At 44.3% G+C, this 21,794-nt stretch overlaps 1 protein-coding gene across 1 annotated transcript in view; it reads left to right on the forward strand.

Moving 5' to 3' along the window:
• Positions 1-20,442: 20,442 nt before the first annotated feature.
• The window catches only part of GPRIN3 (GPRIN family member 3), a 30,482-nt gene continuing 29,130 nt past the window's right edge, over positions 20,443-21,794 (forward strand). Inside the window, exon 1 of the mRNA XM_086747480.1 lies at positions 20,443-20,658. The gene's annotated coding sequence lies outside the window, so the exon portion shown is untranslated. The remainder of the gene's footprint in view (positions 20,659-21,794) is intronic.

A 21,794-nucleotide genomic window follows, 5' to 3' on the forward strand; every position in this document is an offset into this window, starting at 1 on the left:
AAAAAAGAATTGAATCCTTGCACTTGCTGGGCTTGATTTAGCACTTCATTAGTCAGATTTTGCACCAGTTTTAGAGCTGCTTTGGAATTCAGCTGGAGTAGCACCGCAGTGAATAATGGGCATGCTTTACAGATGTACTGCTTGTGGAACTGGAGATTTTAGGACTTCTAAGGTTAACTTCTAGAGGGCTGCCAACCAGGCATCACCTGAAGTTCTTCTCAAGGGAAGAATCTCAAAGCTTTCACTTCTGTGGGTAAAATCTGAATGGTATGTTCAAGCTATCAAGTTGTCCTGCAGGGATGCTAGACCCACACGAAGTTCTCAGCTGGAAGAGCTTTTGGTGAATCCTGTAAAGACACTTTCCTTTCTGTGACAGTACAAAGAAAAGTAGGCAGGGCCCTGGAGCTATCTGCTTGGTTTCTGCAGGAAACCTTCCCGTTTTGCCCGTTCAGCTGCTCTGTGACACACTGTGGTATCACCTATGTGTCAAGAGAGAAAGAAGTTTCATTGGTAAAGCCTTGTGCAAATATGGAATAAGGAACATTGTCTGCCAAATCAGTTTACAGTATCTATCACAAGTTATTCTCTTGTATGGGACCACTCAGCCTTTCCAGGACAATATGTTTTTCTAGGGACGCTGGTTTTTATAAGTTCCCTGCTTCAGTAGTAACGACTGTGTGGTGAAATCCATGAAAATATTTCTTTAATCTTTCGAACCTTGAAAAAGCCACCACCACACTTCCCTTTGAATTAAACCTTGGAGTATGATGTCTTGTTGTAAGAAGGGCATGCTTTTATTTATAGAAACTGAAAGGCCCACTTCTTGTTTCTGAAGCAGAACTGAGAAACAATTGGTTTTCATATCAGCGTTGAAAAGAGAAGTGGTAGAGAAGCACTGGGACATCATCCATGACTTAGGTACAGTTCCACAACAGCTTAGGCCAAGTCTATGATCTGGGGGTTTCACACCTCCTTCCATCCTTCACTTGAGGTGGTGGGGGGTCCCTACACGCTTCAGGTGAGATGTTTTGAAGAGCTGATATAGCTAAAATGAATAATTTGGAGAGTGATAGTTTTTGCCTGGAATCGCCCTCTGGTCCTGCTCACAGTGGAGGCTGGTCTGGGGAGAGGCAGGAGTGTGCAGCTGCAGGGGAGGAGGCCAGGGCAAACCACCCTGAAACTGAAACTACATGTGCTTCTGGCAGCCCCAGAACAAAGACTGAGTCTGTGGCTACCTCTGCCAAAGGATGACGCCAAATGCCATGGAGCAAACTCCATCGAATTCTCTAAATTCTCGTATCATCCACAACAGAATGACTGCATGCAAATGCTGTTGGGCGTGGGCCTGGAGAATCCTACCTGCCAGCCAGCATGCCCAGGAGTTGCTTGGGGAGAGAGCTAGCCAGCACTGATAAAATCATGAATGTTGATCATTCATGATGGCATGACGTTCTGGAGGAGTTTCTGGTCTAGCAGGTTAAGCAGCACGCCCCTCAACCCCCTAGAACCTTGAACTTTGCTGGATTGATATTAGTTCTCCAGAAAAACCACAGTCCAGCTGCATGCCCTGCATTGTATGAGCCCTCTGAGTTGCCTGAGGGTCTGCACCTTTATTTTATGTGTCTGCACCTTTATTTTATGTGTCCGAAATGGCTGTCCTGCATCATACAGGCAGGAAGAAGTCCTGGATGGGACCGGGCTAAGTTTGAGCTCAGTGGCTATGGAAAGCGAGCATATTGCTGTCCTCTGTGGAAACACAATTAAACCGAGTCAGTAAACAGCACATGCAGCACTAGAAAAAAAACCACACACTGCTGACTTATACGGAAAAGCAACGCGTTGATTACTCTACAAACACACTCCATCTCTTTTGTATGAGCGACTTGAAATTAACTCGTTTGTCTCCATTCACTTCACATTCTTCTTTACCTTCTGAAGAGTCAGTAAGTTAAAGCTGGCACGTCAAGGCTCAGCACATGTGAGAGGATGTTTGACAGAACTGCCTGTGTAAATGTTTCCAACTTACTTTCCCAGAAATTACAGATAGGACATTTTCTCAAACAAAAGCAATTGACTGTGTAGAGGAGGCCTCACCAGGAACATGTTGGGATGCTCGGTATTTTCCAGAAGATTAAACATTTGAAAACTGTATGTGCTCTAATGTTGTTGTGAAACATTTCTAACGGTTGGGGGTTTTTGCAAAGGACGGGCTGCTGAGGTTTTTTATTAGGGACTCAGTTCTGCTCCTTCTGGAATATTACAAACTCCCAGTGAGTTTCAGGGAAGGAGCTGACTTTGTCTTATCTCTCTCTAGCATGGGATGCTCGCCTGTGCCAAGCAGTTAAAAACTTTTAAAAAATTTGAGCTTCAAATTTGGCCAGTGTTTCAAAGGGCAGTACACTTAGCCTGATTCTGTAAAGACTCATTCATCTTATAGGAGCATCCCTAATGTCAGAGATGTCTCACTTTGTAGAGTTAAAGTTGCAAAATCCTTCAGAGTCACTTTGACTTAATTAGGTCATCTGTGCCATTTTCCTTGAAAAATGAGGTGCAGTCTGACTCAAGGCATTGCTTGAAAAGTCTAGCTCCTGACCCTGCCTTCACCCAGTAGAAAACCAGGTCTAAATGTTATAAACCAGAAATAAGCAGAAGTACATCCTCAGAACTTATGTCTAAGAATTAGAATGGCTGCAAAACGTGGTGGCTAGGTCACTCTAGGGTGCAGAGCTGTGGCAGACTCACCTCAGTACCCTGCATTTTCACACCTGTGAACAAGACGCAGAGGTGCACCCAGGCCTGGAGGGGCAGATGTGATCTAACAGAAGTCCTGATAAACACTCTGGTGCCCCTGAATGGAGGTTATACAGCAGCATGGGGCAAACAGCCAAGCACGTCGAGTGCAAATTCCCCTATGCCCTGCCACTGCAATGGCTCATACTGGTGATGCGGAGGGGCCTGCCTCTGGAGATGGCATGCTTAATCTGTGCAGTTGTGCAATACAAATGAACACAGGAGAAAATATTGCTTTCATTCCTCTAGGCTCTTCTCATCAGTCTTGGTAAATAAATAGGTTTTCCTCTTCAGTCCATCTTTCTCTTAACTTAAGTGAGACTGTCATGATTTAACCCCAGCCAGCAACTAAGCACCACACAGCCCCTCACTCACTCCCACGAGTGGGATGGGAGAGAGCATTGAAAAAAAAAAAAGTAAAACCCGTGGGTTGTGATAAAGACAGTTTAATAGGTAAATCAAAAGCCACACACACAAGCAAAGCAAAACAAGGAATTCATTCACTACTTCCCATCGGCAGGCAGGTGTTCAGCCATCTTCAGGAAAGCAGGGCTCCATCATGCGTAATGGTTACTTGGGAAGACAAACACCCTAACTCTGAATGTCCCTCCCTTCCATCTTCTTCCTCCAGCTTTATATGCTGAGCGTGACGTCCTATGGTCAGGAATATCCCTTTGGTCAGGTGGGGTCAGCTGCCCCAGCTGTGTCCCCTGCCACCACTTCTTGTGCACCCCCAGCCTGCTCACTGGTGAAGTGGTGTGAGAAGCAGAACAGGCCTCAACTCTGTATAAGCACTGCTCAACAATAATGAAAGTGTCGCTGTATTATCAACACTTTCCAGCACAAATCCAAACCGTAGCGCCGAACTAGCTACTGTGAAGAAAATTAACTCTATCCCAGCCAAAACCAGCACAGAGACTAAAAAGAATCTGCCTCTGACTGCACTCAGCTGAACCTGAGTCCCTTCTTAGCAATGCCACTGAGATCATGGAAGCATTGCCAACCATTAAGCTACACTGAGAGCACAGTGGGATCCAGGTTTGATTTCAGTTTTTAATAAAAAAGCCTCAAACTCTTTGATGGATTCTTTAATGCCATTGAGATGCTACTTTTTCTTCTGTTCCCCAGTAGTCCAGAAACTAGTTTTTCCTTCTGTTCCTCACTCCTATTTCAAGAAAGCCATTCACTGCATTGGTGATACCCAATTTATTCTTCTAGTTGTGAGTGATATTTTCTGTTAGCAGTATAAATTGCACCCATTGCCCTTGGTAGGATTCTCAACAACTCTCCTGCTGCCTATTAAAGCAGTTTCATAAATAGACACACTTCATTAATATACACTTTCTGGAAGACTAATTGAATTTTTCCAATATATCCCTCAGCAGCCATTGAATTATTTAGCTAGTGGTGGATGCGTGCAAGCTCATGGGCAGTGATGCTGAAGAGTCACCAGTGGCTAAGGGAAAGTACAGGATGTGCTTTGCTTATGTGTTGGTTGAGATGCTTCAGAAGGCCATGCTCCTAATAAAGCAGGCAAAATAGGAAGTTCTTGTCAGCATCACCTTGCTGTGACAGTGACACTTGCTTGTGGGTCAAAAGACTTGTCAAAAATCATCTGATGAGAATACATTGGGATAAAGAAAGGTAAACCTAGGCTGAGAAAGGAAGGAACAGCAGTGTTCAAAACTTTGCATAGCATCCTGAGGAGAAGATAATCTGCAAAAGGTGTAGATTGCACCTTTGATAGAAATCTTAACAACCCAAGACTTCCTTGGAAGTATTCTGCAGTGATGATAAATTCAGTATCCACTTCACACAGAGATAACTGGCAGAACTAGAAGTAAATACAAAGAATTAATGCAGGAGGAGAAAAGAGAACCAGGAAAGAGTGAGGAAAACCCCAACATTCAAAACAGAGGCTAACTTCAAAGATAAGCAAGATAGTCACTCTTGCTACGTTAAAACTAGGATAGACAAATGTGTGACTAAGTCTGACAGGAACGAATTAAGAAGTTCATGCCACAGACTTGTTATCACTACCAGGAAAGAGCCACACTAACAACTGCACAAGGACTCTTAGCATGATCCAGTGCGGAGTCCCAACAAATGTTTTCAAGAAACTCATAAATGGACTTGTGACTTTTCCTGGTCCAAGTAAAGCAGGAATTAACTTCTCCTCTATTTTTTTTCTGCCTTCTTATCTGTCTGTTCCACTCCCATGCTGCAGGTTACTGTGTGCAGAATGAAGTAAACACAAAGAAATGTCTCCTTGAATCCCTAAGGCTTCTGAGATTTTTATTAAAATAACAATAAAGATGGCTTTAAGCATCACATACTTTGCTCACTCAACCTGAGGATGGCAATTCCTGTTGGGAAGAACAGGTCACAGGAAGAAGTAACTTTCAGTCTCTCAACAAGGATTTCCAGGGCTCATTTAGAAAATTTCCCAGGAGTCTCCCATTTATTCTAGGCCAAAGAATTCAGCTCACTCAAAAAAACCACGAGTTGAGTCAGATGAACAGGTTCAGAACTAAGTTTTCTCCATGCATGACTAGTTCATACTGCTCTTCAGCTACGATCAATAGATTTTTAACATTTTTATCCTCCTTATAGTATGAATTCTTTGTATGTATATGCATAATAGGCAATTGTTAATGTGTACAGAGAGATAATCCTACTGCCATTAGTATCAATAGCAAACTCATTCATCTTAGTGGAAATTAATCCTGTTAAGACTTACTTAAAAAGAAGACTTGCCAATACAGACTGTCTTCAATAATTACTAAAGTTACTGTCTATCTTTGCCTGTGTTAAAGGCTGATGTTGGCTGAGCTCAAAATAACTTACACAGGGGCAAAGTGTCTTCCAGAGGACCTGCAAAGGATAAAGCTTTATTACTGATAGTATTGTCAAAATGGCTGCACATCATCTGTTACAGGCCAGTGCCTTTGTGTCCGTTAGCATGATCCATTCAAAGACTAGTCACAATCACATCTCCTGTGCTGAAGAGAGTTCACAGGCTGCTTTTCCAATGAGCAATTTAACTCTTTCCAAAGAACAGCGGGAATAATGTGAAGTAACCACATACTCTTACAAAACTGGGGACATCCCAGTGGGAAAAAAATCTCACTGGTGACTCCTGAAACAGACTATTGGTGTCTCCTGGGAGCAGGGTACTTCCGCATATACATGCAGGTTAAAAAGAATTAGAGCAAATCTGCAATGACTACAGCTGCAAATGACATTTACTAAAGGCAAATAAACTTTTCTATTACATTGAAGATATTATGTCAGCAAAGAATTCACTGCCTTAAAAGATTCTATTTTGAATAGTAAGCCATTCTCTAGTAAATTTAAATGGCCACGAGCCCCTCAAACATCATAATGTTTTGTGGAGAATATGGGTTGTATAGTAGTTACGTCAAAGTCAAGTGAACAATAGCAGAGTCTTATCCATTCTTTGCAGTTTGGCAGTTAACACACTATAGCTTTATGGAGATTATTATAGCTTGACTTACATCTCATATACATAAGGTTACCTCACAGCTGAGGTTTTCTATGAGTCCCTTAACTACAAGAATGTTACCCAGGGAGCAAGGCAGTAAATCTTTTGCTTGGGAACTGAGTAAGTGATAAGCATGTCAAGTGATATTTATGTTTTTTTTTTCTCCTGTAATGAGTAGAAGTGATTTATACTTAGGCAAAGAGCTGATATAAAAAGATCCCTATAAATTTGAAATGTTTATTATCCCAGACACATAAAAATACACTGTTTTGCTGGAAGTAAAAAAAAACATGTGTCCTCTGTGTATTCCAAAGAGGCAATACCACGAGAGAGTTAAAACTTACAGTTGTTTTTGAAAACTCAGAAATCTTTTTTTCTCGCTGGACTTGCATGTGTCTTCCTAGGACCCAGCCAGGCTCATGTCAATACCTCATTCTCCTGCTCTTCACAGTTCTCAGTACTCAGCAAAAGGAGGGACAGTTTCATGACTACTTGAAGTTGCAGCTACCTGCTTCATCTCTCAGGACTTTCTGCAGCAACCATGGAGCCGCTGATTCTGGCAGTGCTGCTCTGTGAGTTCCCAGGATGCCCACTTAACCCAGAGCTTTCAGCTTCAGCCCCTTATGACAGCTTTATGACTGCTGAGGTCTCACTGGACTGTTTAGATCAGCTTTAAGGCTTTCTCTATTGCTAAAGGCAGATTCCTATTCATTATAAATTGCCAGAGATTCATTGATTTCAGTTTACTAATAATGATTGCTTCTTACAGAATTACCAGTTGGCCTCACTTTGATCAAGATGCTGGCTCGGAGCACTCGGGCAAGAAAATTAGGTACAATTCCCTCATTTAAACCCAACATGGTTTAAATCTGGGGACTGAGCATTAAAAAAAAAATGGGGAGGTTCAACTCCTTTGAAGTAACCAGTCACGCAGCATTAGGAGTTAGGCACACAAAATCTTAGCCTAGAAGGTTACATATATATATATGTGTGTGTTTGTTTGTGTATGTAACCACAGAAAGCATTAGCCATAATGGCTGATTGCTTTACAGTTTTTCATCTATGATATGGAAGCCACAGAGGAAAGATGACTTTTATTTGCCTTATTCTCTCGCTGCTTTGGCATCCTATTCAGTGACCACATCCAGGACCTCACGCCAGCTGAATCTGATGATGAGCAGTAAGGCAGGACTAGTCCCAAGCCTGTGATTTTGGAGTCATCCCATCAGTGCCAGTGCCATCACCACTGAGAAAAAGCGGCAGCTGACTCAGAAGCATTTACCACAGACAGGGAAAAGATAGGAAGGCAAAAAGTGCCATCACATGAGGGCTGAGGTCATTCCCAGCTGGAGCATGGGGAAATGTGGTCCAGTGGAAACTCATAAGAGCGAGACCTGTCTGTGTGTTTAATAGCAGAGTCAGAGTAAAGAGAGGATTTTGTGGCTATTCTAGAGGTAGGAGACTGGGAAGAATTGGCAACTGGATTGAGGGAAAGCCACTGGGCTGCTCAGAGGGTTTTGCCAGCTGGGAAACAGTTCTGTGCTATTTGACAAGGGAACACGGTGTCAGTATGTTTGCCTTAATACTCAGCAGCTGCTTCTTCAGAGCATAACCGGAAAGATTTTGCCATGTTTGTTCTGCTGTCTGGGCAAATGGGTAATTTCCCTTGCAAATCCCCAAGGCATACGGTTGCCAACAGGGCTGCTGTTACAGGCATCTGAAAAAGATTTTCCCAGTATAAAACCCAAACTATGCCACTCTTGTAGTACTTTGCTTTTAACATTTAAACCTCCTGAGAGACAGCGGAAATTATCACCTTAGGACCATTTTCAGAGAAAGCTGGGTAAAAAAGCATCACAGGTAGGGAGATTGGTCAACATTTCACCGGAGAATGGGGAAAAACAAGCTGGTCTGGTGGAACAGAGATTCGTGAGGTCCATGGCCTGAGCTGGCTGGCTTCTCCCACATGTCCCTGGTGGGCAGAAATGTTAAAGCCCAAAAGAATTTGTCAAGCCTTCTTATCGATTAAAAAAAAGGTACAATTTTGTATATGAAGCAGGTTTCCAGTAGTTTGTATTCCCAAATATCAAACCTGCAGGTTTTGTAAACAGTTGACTGACAATATGGCTCCCACTGATTTTTCTGCCTCTTGTTGTTTCATGCAATGCTAGCTCTGAAAAAGCAAACCCAGATTGAATCCTCTCTGTCAGCTCTGGTGATCACAGTACTCAGGTACATCCTACTCCCCTGCAAGTCTGGCAAATAAGAAAAAAAAAACCTCTGAAACCACAGCAGCTCTGTTTTACAGAGAGCTATCTCCTTTGCTCCAAATAGCTCTCAATTCTGTCATTCTTGAGCACCTGGCCTGTGCTTATGGGTTTCTTTTCACAACTGTCCTGTAAAGTAAAGAGAACCGAGGCCCTAAGGGTTTGACTAGTGTCATGAAGGAGGTCTGTGGTCATGCTCAAATGGATATAAAATAATGTCAGGATCCAGTGCCCCAACCACGGAACCATTTCTGTCTTTCTCATATTTGTAAAAATAAAAAAAAAAAATCTTGCCCAAAGCACTTGAGCCAGCCTTTGTCATTTGTTAGCCTAGGAAAGGCTCATACCCAAATGCACAATGAGACATGCAGAGTCCTCCAGTTCCAAAACACTCACATTTCTATGCCAATTGGGAATGTTCTGGTGACTAATTTGTAGACTGTAGTGAGGCTCATGAGCGCATCTTTAAGAAATTTGTTCTAAAATATTCAGGCTCTCAGATAACCGTCTAGCTAATTTGTTTTTATTTTACAGTTCTGCTGCGGGAGGGGCTTGGGGGGTTGATTTTGGTGTGGTTTTCCTCTTAATGTGCTGGTGGTTCAGTGTTGTTGATATTGTTGGCAAGAGAGAGAGATTTTATAAGTCTTTATCTGGTAAGCTACACTGTGAAGTGCTTTTGCATTCATGGCGAGGTGAGAAGATTGACATCTCTTGAGAAAAGCTTCACTACTGTCTTCAAAAGAAGAGGTTAGAACATCTTCCCTAGTAGAAGATACCTCATGTTCTACCAATCCTAGAGGGAAAGGACAGAGGAGGTGACTGGACTCAGGCAGGCAAATGACAGGTTGGGACAGAATTGCAAGAGGGGAGGTTACTTAAGGTTGGCCTATGGAAGTGGGAAGTTCTGTAATTTAGCCATGACATGGGATAAAAGGGGATGCTACTCTCAGCATCTCATTTTGACTTGTCTCAAATCTTTTGACACATCTTGAATATTAGGGAGAAGTGCCTTGCTTTCTCTTTTTTGGTTGTTCTTCCATTCTTGTCACAGCAGTATTTAAAGTGAACTTTCATGGAAAGGAAAAATTCCACACTGCATGTCAAACATCACCGCTAACATTTCGCCTAATATACAGGCAGTCCCAGTCCTAGGAAGTATAGGAAGGCACACTGCTGGATTGCAGTTTAGCTTTGAAATTGACCCAAATGCACCTTCATTCATTCATTCACACATTCCTAATGCTACGTAGCCAACACATTCTTAGATAACAAAGACTGTAAGTCCCAAAGTGACACCAAGCATGAGGGCTCCTTAGCTCTGTGCAATGATGTGAAGTCTACCACATGTGTGTGGGCAAAGCCAAGAATGTGTGGTTGTGAGGTTGTTTTTATATTTTCTTGACAGTGAATTCTGGACGAATATGCTGAAAAGAAGAAATAACAAGCCTTAGTGGGTTTAAAATTTTAAATTAACAACCTTCTAGAGCTGAGCTAAACTCACAGATCATCAGTTTCTTCAGAATGCTCCTGATTAATCAAAGCTTCTGTCATAAAGCAATGTGACATTAAATTCCCATTAAATGCAGATGCAAAAATGACTTTTTTTTTTCCATGCTGAACACCATTCAAATGTTATCAGTAGGCAAAATGATATAAAATTTTTAGAATTAGTTTCAGCTATTTCTCCCTGTGCCTTTTCCCTGGTTAACAAGAGTCTGAAGATTTTTTAGCTCAAAGACAAAATCAAGCCCTTCTGAAATTATTTTAAGGGATGTTGGCTTCAAAAGGACAGTAAAATATTTCTTCATCTGCCATCTGTGACTTATTCCATTATTTTTTCCTTGTCCACTGAAATCAGTACAAAATAACTTAGAAACTTCAGTGTCAGTTGTGTTGAACAATTGTGAAGACAATTTTTGTTACTCATACATTTCCTTAGAAATGACAGGAAAATGTCTTCTTGCTCTGCAACCGTGAGACAGGTATCTTCCAAATCTACCTGTGAATCACTGGACCTTGACTAGCTCATGTTCTGGAGGGATGTCCCAGACTCCAGAGGAAAAAAACATCTTTAAAGAACATGCAGGCAAACCACCTGATGATAACCATGCTGCTACTCCTAATGCTATTCACCAACAGCCAAAAGGGACATGGGTTTTGGTAGAACCTGCATAGAATCATAGAATGGTTAGGGTTGGAAGGGACCCTCAAGGGTCATCTAGTCCAACCCCCCTGCAAGGAGCAGGGACATCTCCAACCAGATCAGGTTGCTCAGACCCTGTCCAACATGGCCTTGAAGGTTTCCAGGGATGGGGCATCCACCACCTCTCTGGGCAACCTGTTCCAGTGTTCTACCACCCTCACTGTAAAAAATATTTTCCTAATATCTAATCTAAATCTGCCTCCCTCTATTTTGAAACCATTACCCCTTGTCCCGTCACAACAGGCCCTGCTGAATGAGTGGGAAACGGTGATGGACTATACTGTAGAAAGTCCATCTCAAAATGCTTTCCATAGGTTCACAGGTCATAAAAATGCTGAAATAATATAGAGTAGGCCCTGTACATATCCCGGATGGATCAGTTCAGTCCTGGCTTGAATTAGTCATGCCCTTGGTGTTAGTGACAGAGTTTGGATGGTCCCTGTAGCAAGGGAGGGGAAGTAACCAAGGAACAGTGAAAAATTAGCTTAGCAGAAAGAATTACAAGGACAAAGAGGGAGGGAGAAACTCCCAGGCAAACCTTGTCCATTTGAATGAAACTAAGCCAGTGTGAACTCCGTGGTGAACCTTGTTCTGGAGGAGCCAACGGGGAAGGTGCAGCATGGCCATTAGGGCAGCCCTCGGAACAGGGCTGGCTGAGCCTGTAGATGAGGGTGTCCATTGTGAACGGATAGTGTGCATGAAAGCTTAAACAGAAAATAATCCTGAGAAACAAAAGACAGAGTCTGACCTACTAGAAACTGAGGAACTGTAAAATCAGTTGATTTGATCAAGTAGAGATAGTTACTTCTGCGGTTAAAAAAAAAAAAGAAGCAAATAAGGCAAAACAAGCTTTTTGAAAAGATCAAGCTCAGCTTTTACAAACAGCTACACTGAGCACAACTGAGCTACAAATAAGCTTTTTTAGCCAAAGGTTTCATTTCTATATATTCAGATAAATAGAGCAGTTACTGCCTGTTTCTGATACCAGTAATGTTATTAGCCCCATGGCTGGGCAAGAGATGCATCTGCATGAAAAGGCAAAGAAAATTGAAAGATATGACTTCCTTATTATAGATAAAACAACATTATAGATAGATGACTGACAGATAGATGATGATGATAGATACAGCAACAGAAAGAACGGCCTAGAGAAAGTAAATCGGACTTTTTAATATAGAATTCAGGAATAACGGGTGCACAGGCAAATTTAAAGATGATAACCAGGAATGTTGCTTCATAATGCAGAGTTGCATCACAGACACTTGAGACAATAAGTCAGCAGGATTCTGGTGAAAATTAGTGAATAAATGCAGGAAACAAAAACACCTGATTTTTTATTTTATCAGCTGCCTGGAATGAGTGTAAGGCTTTCTCTTCCGATGCAGTACTGATGTGTTTAGAGATCATATTGACAGGTGATTTCATTCCAGATTTTTAAAAATCTTTTTGGGCCTCTGATGTAGATGTACCATACATCTGTAGACTGATGTATGGTATATGTAGTTATTCTTGGTTTTATCATATTCTTCATATTTAAACAAAAGCCTCTGCTGCTCTTCAGTTCTTTTCTCTTCATCCCCACTATTCATGGGGCTTATTCTCCATGCTTACACCTACCCATCATTCATCTACTCACCTTGCAGCAACTATTAAGTCTGCTTTTCATCTCACTTGTTGTACAAATCAGCATAAAAATCCATGTTGTAGGGAAGGCAACTGTGACCCAAAAACAGCCTTGGTAGTGGTCCAGGGAATTATTCTTTTGGTAGCATGAGGAGAATTTCCTATCTTGTGTGACGAAATGTGAAAGTATGAAAGCAGCTGCAGTATCCCTGCCAAAGGATGTTCCCCTCTGGAATAACACTTCACACAACCAAGGAAGGAGGCAGAACAAGACTCACAGTTGGAACAAACTCAGTGCAAAAGTACAAGCTGCAGAATGGTCCCCCATCACAGAACTGTATTGAGAGAGTATTTCATTTACATTTACATTTATATTAAGCACTCACAACCACTCCTTAAAAGCATCCCTGGCTGATTTTCTTTTCTCTTGAAATTCTAAAAATATCAAAGACTTTGATATATACAGTCAATATAATTTAAGTAGAGAAGGGCTCTGAATCCAGAGACCCCATGTGTCTGATACCGCATTAACTTAATTTATTTTTCACAGTCGGCAGTGGTTGTCCGAGCAGACAGGCTTTCCAGTCGTATTATTTTACATCATTACAGTTGAATATGCATCAGAATACCATGTGGTGAGTACGTAATAAATCAGCTCATTATGTCTATAATCATTATGATTATGTGTTGTTCCAGATCTCAGTTTTGTTGACATTAAAGGAGGTAAACAGTATAAATTAGTGAGTCATCAAATGGTTTGTTTTAATTTGTTGAGAAGGCAGAGGGTTATTTTTTTTGTGTGGCCTATTTCACATTTAGAATCACAGTAATGAATATATAGAATATGTGTGAAATGGAAATAGCAGAATCTGAAATTAATCATACCCAAATGTACTACAAAGACACTAAGGGTGGAAATGTAAGTGTCACAACACATTGACCAAAAAACTTCCCATCATACCAAAGGAATCACAGAGTCACAGACTACTAGAGGTTGGAAGGGATCTCTGGAGGTCATCTGGTCCAACCCCCCCGTGCTCAAGCAGGGCCACCTAAAGCAGGCTGCCTGGGACCAGGTCCAGATGACTTTTGAATACCTCAAAGGATAGAGACTCCACAGCCTCTCCGTGTAACTGTGCCAGTGCCTGGCCTCCCTCACAGCAAAGCTGCCTTCCAGCTGGTCAGTCCCCAGCAGGTACTGGTGCCTGGGGTTATTCCTTCCTAGGTGCAGGACTTTGTACTTCCCCTTGCTGAAATGCTTGAGGTTCCTGTTGGCCCATTTCTCCAGCTTGTCAAGGTCCCTCTGGATGGCAGCACAACCCTCTGGTCTATCAGCCAGTCCTCCCAGTTTTGTGTCATCAGCAAAGTTGCTGAGGGAGCACTCTGCCCCATCATCCAGATCATGAACGAGGATATTTAACAGTATTGACTCAGTCTTCATGCCTGGGGTATACCACTAGTGATGGGCCTGCAACCAGAAATCATGCCACTGATCACCACCCTCTAGAAACGGCTGTTCAGCCACTTTTCAATCCACCTCACTGTCTGCTCATCCAACCCATACTTCATCAGCTCCTCTATGAGTATCTTAAGAGAGTCAGTGTCAAAAGCCCTGCTGAAGCCTAGGCTGGCTCTGCTCTCTCCTCATCTACCAAGCCAGTCATTTCACCACAGAAGTTTATCAAGTTGACCAAGCATGACTTCCCCTTGGTGAAGCCACACTGACTACTCCTGATGACTTTCTGATCCCTCATGTGCCTGGAAATGGTTTCCAGGACTAGCTGCTCCATCACCTTCCAAGGACTGAGGTGAGGCTGTGAGCCTGGGTCCTTCTTCCTACCCTTCTTGAAGACAGGAGTTACATTTGTTTTCCTCCAGTCAGCAGGTACTTCTGCCAGCCACCATGATCATTTGAAGATAATTGACAGTGGCTTTGCAATTATATCAGCCAGCTCCCCTAGCAGTTGTGGGTGCATTCCATCAGGGCCCATGGAATTGTGTAGGTCCAGTCTGTTAAAGTATTCTCTAATCTGATCCTTGTCTTCCTTACTCCAGACCTCCCCTGGTCTCTGGGACCTGGGATTTCTGAAGGATGGTCTTGCTAGTAAAGACTGAGGTGAAGGTGACATCCTTACAGCCTTTTCCATGTCCTGTGTAACCAGGTCCCCCATCTCATTCAGGAATTGGCCCACATTTTCCCTAGTCTTCCTTTTGTTACCTATGTACCCATAGAAGCCCTTCTTCTTGTCTTTGACATTCCTAGCCAGATTCAGTTCCAGCTGGGCATTAGTTTCTTAACTTCACCTCTGGATGCTCTGGCAATGTATCTGTATTCCTCTCAGAATTACTTGTCCCTGCTTCCTACCTCTGTATGCTTTCTTTTTATGTCTGAGTTTGGCCAGGAGTTCCTTGTTCATCCACACAGGCCTGCTGGCATTTTGACAGACTTCCACCTCATTGGGATGGACCACTTGAGTTTGGAGGAGGTGATGTTTGAATATTAAAGGGGGGGCTTTCTTAGGCCCCTCTTCCCTCCAGGACTTTATCCCATGGGACTCTACAACCAGATCACTGAAGATGCCAGTGCTGAAGATGCTGTCCTGAAGTTCAGGGCTCTGAGCTTGTTTTTCACTCTCCTCCCTCCCTTCAGGATCCCAAACTCCACCATCTCATTGTCACTGCAGCCAAGGCTGCCTTTCACCTTCACATCTGCAGTGAGTCCCTTCTTGTTGGTAAGTAGGAGATCCAGTGAGCACTTCTGACTGACTCCTCTGTCACTTGGGTGAAGAAGCTGATGCACTCCAAGAACCTCCAAGATTACCTATGCCCTGCTGTGTTGTCCCTCCTCTATGTATTGGGGTGGCTGAAGTTCCCCATGAGAACCTTCACGGCACACTCAGAAGCAAAGACCCTCAAGAGGTGCATGGTGAGAGCCAAAAATGTTTTCACAATGCTGTAAAAATTCATATCCTTACATATTTTCAACTGAAACTTGACATAGCTGCTTGAGGAACAGCAACTAGCATATGGATTCATAACATTTTAGAATCACTGTGAAATGGAAAAAAAACCCCAAATAACTGAGTTCACCCACAGTGGCATATTATTTGTTCCATTTAGTTTTCTTCATATCCTCCCTTTTTTTTTTTTTTTTTTTTAATAAGGACCATAATGTTTAAGGAAAACATTCTTAAAGGAAATCTGACTAACAGAACCTATTCTTTCTAGCCATAAACCATGTTATCAGTCCCAGTCTAATGATCCAGGAGTGTTATTCCTGAGGCTGAACGGTGCATCCATTTGTGAGGTGCCCAGTACAGCCCATTAGGTATGTGAGAGGCGGAGGGAGAGGGAGATGCTGTGTAACATGTGGAATTAATATTTGCTCTGCTTTACTGGTTATGTGGAAAGTGCATGATCACAAAACACACGCATCACGTCACCTCGTGTATGATTTTCTCCCTCGATACACTTGTCTCTAATGGTAGGGCTGCTGACTGCAGCTATCATACCAGAGGACTCGCACCTTTTTTGGCTCAGCTCCCAGTCCAAAATGAACATGTTCATCCAGTCATTCACTTGTTTTTCACATTACTGGGAAGCAAAGGGGTAAGTGCCTTCACAAAGCTGTAAATGTTAAATGATTGTAGTTACAAGTTGCTCTTTTCAGCTCCGTCTTCAGATGGAGTTTTGCCTGGGAAAGGTTTTGCTTTTATTTACTTTTTGAAGTATTTGTAACTTAAAAAGGCTTCTACAGAAGTTAAATTTGGTATCAATGTCATCAAAACTTAAAATATATTGAGAAATGTTGTAGAAGCAGTCCAATAAGCAACAGGCCTCATCTACATCAACGTAACTTTGCCTATGTTAGTTTAGGCCAACTACACATCTTCTCAACATGTTATACCACTTCTCATTTTAAAAAGTCATCAGCTCTATATTTTCAGCTACAGTAAAGAACTTTCTTTTAGCCATATGGTGATGCAGTTTAAAGATGAGATTTTAAAACATTCTACAAGAGTCTTCTTGCGGTTGTAGAAGTGCGGTTGTAATTTCTGATGGTTAATTGTATTCTGACAGCTCCTAGAAAATCCAGGCTTCTGTCACCCTGGGCTCTGGCCCAATACATATCAAAAGATAATCCCTCTACAGTTAAATTTATGCTTTCACCCTGGTCAATACTAGCAAGTTGAAAAGGTGTAATTCTTTATTATTCTCAATATTATTGAGACCTACGCACACCCTTAATTTTCAGCATGTTCTGTTGACTTTAGTAAGTGCTAAGCACAGCGCTTCAAGCTAAGCAACCGTGTGCTGCCCTCAGTATGAACGCTTTTCTGCACTAAGACCTACAAAAAGTTAACATAAAAAAATGTATATAGCTGGAGATCGAAGCAGACAAAAGGATGGGGAAAAATAGTAGTAAATTGGCCATGGCTCACAGGTGATTAAGCAAATGAGTTAAAAATTCAGATAAATAAACCAGAATAATCTAAATATCTGGTTTGCAATGATATGGTGACACATTGATATGTTGAGATATGATTACTTCTTCAGGCAATCAGGACAGCAGCTAGTGGAGTTCAGAGCCCATAACAGGGTTTAGAAAATGATTTACAGGTCTTTAATACCAATATTGCATGATGTGCCAAACGAAACTGTTCTATGCTAGGCTTTCTCTCTTCAGGGAAGAGAGAAAGACATGGGGAAAAACAGGTACATGAAAAGAGCTGATAAAAAAAAAAAGTGGCCATGCCCTGAGCACATGTGCGCACTCCATCACCTTAATCAATTTCTGCAATGATCTGAGTCTCTTTGGTGCCTCTTCTCAGCTTTCTTAGGTCATCACTGTGTTTGGAAACAAAAGCATCCATGTCCTGCTGGGCATGGGGAAGAGATTATTAGTTGAGCTGTATTTCAGTCATGTTACTGCGTTTGTTCCTCTGGGATTTCCTCGTCCATCAGGTGGTAAGAAGCAGACCCCATGCTCAGCCATGACTGTTGAGAGCAGCATGGGAATTCTCAGTAATGCTGTCCAGGCAGAAGGAAATGTTTATCCGAACTAGACAGGAAAACGTTCAGGCACTTGGTTTGCAGTGCATAGACATGGAGGGGCTTGGAGCAAACAAATCCCCCAACCCCTCTCTTTTTTGCCTCAGAATTACTGTTGCTCCTTTCCAGCAGGCGCTGGGACCAATTCCTCCACATGCTCTGAAGGCGCTTCACGACCCTACAATAGGAAGGGCACAGTAACCCATAGAAATGTTTCCCAGCCTTTCCAGCTGAATGCATATGACTCTTACCGCTGTGACTTTCAAGGGTGGATGGTCAACCACTCTTACATGCCTTTGCCAATCCTACCATGTTTCCACTTCAATTAATCTCAAAGTAGTTCCCAAAGAAGAGGAAAGTATTAGCTATAAATAATAAAACAGCTGAAATTCCCCACTCTGCAAATGGTTTCAGAGCCAAAAAAGGGCTGCCTGGAGATGAGCCTGATTCTTACCTTTCTGTAGCATGCTATTTCTTCCTGGGCAGGGAAGGTAGCTGTCGAAGGGAGTAGCATTAATACTTTTCAGTGACTTGGACGTGGGGAGAAAAACACAGAAAGGAACAGATAGCAGTGGGGTGTAAAAGCTACATCAAAGGACACAAGAAGCTTGGCTAGCTTGCAGAATTAATTGAGTTAACTAGTTAACTGAGAGCCAAGATGTCCTGGTTCTGGCTAGGACAGAGTTAATATTCACCTGAGCTGGGAGGAGAACTGGAGCTGGTGGCCCCTATGGCTGGGGCACCCAGCTGGGATAATTAACTAATTAGCTAACTGCTGGGGTTAATTTACCCAAATTAGCCAAAGGCTATTCCATCCCATCTGACATCAATCTGACATCATGCTCAGTATATAAGTGAGGAGGGTGCTGAGGGGAGTCTCCTTCTACTTGGAAGAAACTAGGTGTGGAGATTTATTGTAAGCTATTATATTGTATTTGTTTTCCATTGCTGCTTTGTTTTGTTCTGTTATTGCTGTTAAATTTAATTTTTGTTCTATCTCAGCCCATGTGTTTTTGCTGGTTTTTTTTTGTTTACCATTTCTCCCTTCTGTCCCACTGGAAGTTGGGAGGAGTGAGAGAGAGACTGTATAGCCTGGTACCGATTGGGGTTGAACTATGACACAAGACTGTGATTTTAGTATCTCAGGTTGATGGGATATTATTAACAAAAAGAGTCGCTCTTAAGAATCCAGATAAGGAATCTTATGTTTAGGAAAGTTTGGAAAAACTACACTAATTGTAACTGTCCCATGAAGTCCTTGTAGCAGCAAGGTCCGTAAGCGTCTACGGCCACCTCTTCATAAAAGTACAATTGCTGGCAAAAGGAAATTGCATCATCCAGCCTTTCTCCTTCTTTAACAAGAAAGGGGAAGTTTCACTGTAGTAATGTTAATGGCAGCAGGATTAATTCTAGGAAGTTTGGCAATGTTTCTTTAAAAATAGGTCATTTAGCAGAGCAATGAGGAGGAGTTGAACACTGACTCTATTTGCCAACCTGACCTTGTATTCCCGACTCCGACGTGACCAGGGCGAGGGTCCAGCTTTATACAGCCCTCCAAAGCACTAAAAAAAGTAGCAAGATTGTAAAAAGAAAGAAGTAAATATGAGCTACCGGAAACCTCTGGCTGTGCTAGGGCTGTAAATCTTTTCCTTTTCCTGATAAAAGTCTGATGTACTTTCCACTCTTGCCCCCTCCAGTGAGGTTCCCTCGTGTTTGAGATGTTCAGGCTCTTAAGAGTGCTGCTGATTTCGGTTTGGCACATATGGAAAAGTGGTCGTTGTTGGTGAATACTGAAAATCTCTCTTAAATTTTCCATGGTTAAATAACTGTTGGAAAGCCACATTCAGGAACGGCTATTACATAAATATGTGCTGATCTTAGTGGCCACTGTTGGGGAAGAAATTGCACACGCCACAGTAGAAAATGTAAGACGTTTTTCATCGTCTCTTAGCCCATGAGTCAAAGAGATCTAGGATCAATAACTGAGCCTGAGGGTGTTGTGCAGAGCAGTGGATAAAATATGTGTCTATTCATATGGGTCAAGGGAATATGATTCACTGATATTCATAATGATCAGAGATTAAAATTATTTTCTTAGGTCCTCTAGTCAACTGTTGTTCGTTTTTTTTTTTTCCCCCGCAATCTTTCCCGTATTACAACAGAGTTCTCCTCGCAGCTTGTCGTAGTTTTGGAAATCCTGCTCCTTTTTATCCATAAAGGAAGGCAGAGGAGTTACAATCTTCCTGGTTGAAAACCTGGACTTGACTTGAATCTCTGGGCACTGCAGAACCATTTCCTCTGGCTGCAGCAGAGGGAGAGAGAGAATTCCACACTGGTGGGAATAAACCGAAATTAGATCAAAGATTTCCAGACAATTCTGCGTCCTAACACACACAAAAAAAAGTGTCTTTTGCTGCTAATCTTGTTGCTTAGGTTTTTTTTTTTTGATGGCTCGCTGCAGGCAAACAGGGCAGCGCTTCCCGCAGGAAGCCGAATTTGCCTGTCAAAAACAACGATCCATGCGGAAAGTGTGACAGGAGCTGCTCGGCGTTCGCAAACACTGCGAATTTGGAGAACTCCACAACCGATGGACCGGCTGCCTGGCTGCCCAGAGAGCGACCTGTAGGCAGCTGCCTCCGCTGGCACACGCAGGGGCCGGCGGAGGCTGGCGGAACTGGCGGGCTGGGGGCGCGCAGTCCCAGCCCTCCCGCCGCGCAGCAGCGCAGCCGGTAGCTTTGGTTTAGGAGCTGGGAAGAACCGGCTCGTAGAGGAGGCGGGGTGCAGGGGCTGAGGCGGAGGTGGGTGGCGAGGTGCCCTCCGAGCCGCAGCCCGGGCGCTCCCCGCCTCCCTGAGCCGCCCGCCAGCCGCAGCTCTCAGCGGCCGGGAGGCGCCGCCGCCCGCTCGGCGGGGCTGGGCTGGGCTGGGCCGGGCCGGGCTCCGCGGGGGGCGGGAGCTGGCCGGGGCCGCTCTGCCCGAGGCTCCGGCCGCTGCTGACTCTTCGCTGTGGGCACGAATCGCCGCCCCCCCCCCCGCCCCCGGCCCCCCGCGGCAGGGAGGGCCCCCTCTCAGCGGAACCCTCCTCCTCCGCCCGCCCTCCTCCCGCCGCCGCACACCCCGAGGAAGGGCTTGTTTTCCTGCCCGGATGATGAATTTCTCCGCAAGGTCATCCCTGCCCGTGGCGGCGGCGCGCCCGCGGCTCCCCAGGCGCCGCCGCGGAGGTAAGGGGCGGGGGGAGCGCAGGGGAGGGGATCGTAAGCACCTCCGCACCCCCCTACTCCAGCAAGTTTTTTCGGCGCGGGGACAGGTGGGGTGGCCAGGCGGGGGGGGGGGCTGCCTCTCTCTGACGGCTTTGCCCGGGGCGGGGGTGCCGGGCAGGCCGAGCCGTGCCGGGGGGGTGAGGGGAGCTGCCCCACGGAGCGGACACTCAGAGGTGGGGGTGGCCGGCCCAGCGCAGCCCCGAGGGGGCCTCTTTCATCCTGTGCTGATGGTTACCATTTGGCTCTCGCGTCTCCGGGAGAGCGGAAAACTTAATCTTTTTTTTTTTTATGTGCCCCTCCCTGCGCCTCCCTCCCGCCACACCGGACCGGGGGGATGCGCGGCGCGGTCGCCACGGCAACCTGCCGGCAGCCCGCGGCCGCGGTGTCGCAGAGAGGAAGGTGCCTGGGAGCCCCTGGCCTGAGACAGGCATGCGGATGTCCCCGAAACCGCGCTCGAGGGGTGCCGGGCTGAGGGCGGGAGGGTGGCCCGCTCGGGCTGCCCGCTGTGATGTTGCAGTCGAGTAGCACAGGCCCCGACGGCTGGCCTGGCCGTGTCCACCCGTGTTAGTGTCCGGGCGCGTTGAGCAGGCCTTGGGGCTGGTCGCAAATCCCTGGTGGGCCTTCCCCTGGTGAAATCGCTGACAAAACCGCCAGAGCACCTGGCGTGTGACTGTGCTGTCCGTGGATCAGCCTGCTTCGGGTGCCCCGTGTGGGCCTTGGCTTCCCTGGTACTTTTTTCCTTCATCCTTCTTTTTCCCTCAGAAGAAGATAACAATGCTGCTGGTGGATTTATTAGAATTGTAAGGAATTATTTGGATCCCATAGCCTAGCCTCTTCTGTGCTATAAAGTGCAGACTCTTCCCCAGTGAGTCTGAGGTCTGGCCCACCAGCCTCTTCAAGCAGCCTTGATTTAATGACTTCCAACGATGGGGGATTTACTATGTTCCTGGATAATTGGCTCTGATTGTTAATCTTGTTGTTAAACGCTTGCATCTTTTTTCCATTTTGAACTTTTCTGACTTCATCTTCTAGCTACTGGATCTTGTAATGTCTTTGTCTGTCAGATTAAATAGCTGTCTAGTTTCAGATGTCTCTCT

Source organism: Chlamydotis macqueenii, chromosome 4 (genome assembly GCF_036417535.1).
Source record: "Chlamydotis macqueenii isolate bChlMac1 chromosome 4, bChlMac1.mat, whole genome shotgun sequence".
Lineage (NCBI taxonomy): Eukaryota > Metazoa > Chordata > Aves > Otidiformes > Otididae > Chlamydotis > Chlamydotis macqueenii.